Source organism: Acyrthosiphon pisum, chromosome A1 (assembly GCF_005508785.2).
Source record: "Acyrthosiphon pisum isolate AL4f chromosome A1, pea_aphid_22Mar2018_4r6ur, whole genome shotgun sequence".
Classification (NCBI taxonomy): domain Eukaryota; kingdom Metazoa; phylum Arthropoda; class Insecta; order Hemiptera; family Aphididae; genus Acyrthosiphon; species Acyrthosiphon pisum.
The window spans coordinates 139,510,528-139,512,266 of record NC_042494.1 but is presented as its reverse complement, the minus strand read 5'-3'; positions in this window follow the sequence as shown (position 1 = coordinate 139,512,266).

Here is a 1,739-nt window from a genome sequence, read left to right as displayed (position 1 = left end):
TTCCGTGGTAGGAACTGCGGGAGCGCCGGGTTCTTCAATTGACCAAAAACGATGTAATAAAGTGTCTATCGACGGATTAGATGTAAGCAACAATGATATACACGGGGCCGAAGCCCTTCCAAGAGAGTTCACTAATCCCATTATAATCCATCCCAGATGGCTGTCCATGGCTGATGGAAAACCGGCAGTGTGTTTTACTATCGACTCAGAACGAATAAGAAACGGATATAAATCACCTCCAAGTAACATGTCGATCTGAGACGGAGTGTCGAACTGGGGATCAGCTAATACCAAATGTTGATATTGTGTGCGTACCTCTGGCGGTAATGGCGTAGACGGTAACATAGACGTTAACTTAGGAAGCACTATTAACTCGTGGCAATTAAATTTTGGACTCGACGTATGGTGTGGTATGAACGAACACGACGTGCTACCTCTAACTTGGGTAACCGGACTTTGAGAAAGACCAACTATTTCACTTTCACATTTCCGTCGTGATAAACCAATGCGAGCTACGCAATCCATAGTAATTGCCGAAATTTGAGACCCTCTGTCCAATAATACGCGCACAAAATGATATTTTCCACGCGCATCTAGAATTCGAACAATGGCTGTACCCAATAACACCGTAGTGCCCGACGCTGACATGCCCGAAAATTTAGTATTGGCGCTTCCACCCTCTCCACCATCGATTGAGCTACGTTACTGATTTGTGGTGGTCGTAGGTTCTGATTCTGATTGAAAATGTAACAAAGTGTGATTACTTTGTTGACATTTTCCACAAAGGTATTTGGATTTACACGTGTCTACCATGTGCGTCGAACTCAAACATGAAAAACATAATTTATTTGTTCGAACGTATTCCCGACGTTGTGGTACGGGATATGTTTTGAATTCTGGACAGTGATACAGGAAATGTTCACCACGATTACAAATAGTACAATGTTTTGCCCTATTCAGTTTTGATTTTGACGAATACGACGAGGCGCCTTTAGTTTTATGAACAGTGTTGCGTGCACCCGACTTACAGGAGATGGTGACAGGATGGGATGATGGTAGTAGCGTCAAAATGATCAACAGTGTGTGGTTGATGTATTATTTATTTAAAATTGTAAAATATGATAAACAAGTTGAATCTAAACACTATTAGATTATTCAAATTGACGAAGAAAAACCAGTGTCTTAGAAAATAAGCGATTGCTCGAATATTCTCTAAGTCCCATAATACGTCGTCAACGAAAATAATCTAAGTCGTAATACAAAAATATGATAATTAATAATGAAGAGGTACAGGGATGTGTACGTACGGTTGGTGAAATCACGTCTGAATACTGGTTACTCCCAGGGCTCCTATATAGTCCCATCCCCTCTCTCACCAGATCCCTGGCGGACTACGTCGTTGGTTCTCACAGTCCAGGGGGCCTTCTACAAGATGTGCCTTTGGTCGGTGCGGGGTGTCGTAAAACGACCAAGTATACCCGCAGCCGTCTTGTCATAGTGCCAATATCTGATTCGTAGAATCTACTGCGCTCCGAGGAGGTCTCACAGATATCTTACCGGTTCGGGTTTGTCATCTGGCCGTTGGCAGACGCTGAGACTGTTGCAAACGTTTATAGTATTGCTCCCCCAAGGTTTATGTACAGCGGTGACATCATCTAACTATTTACGTGTTACTATAAGGACATCGAATGCTGTGTATTATGACTATGTGTAGGGGCGGAGTAGAGGGGTCCGTACGT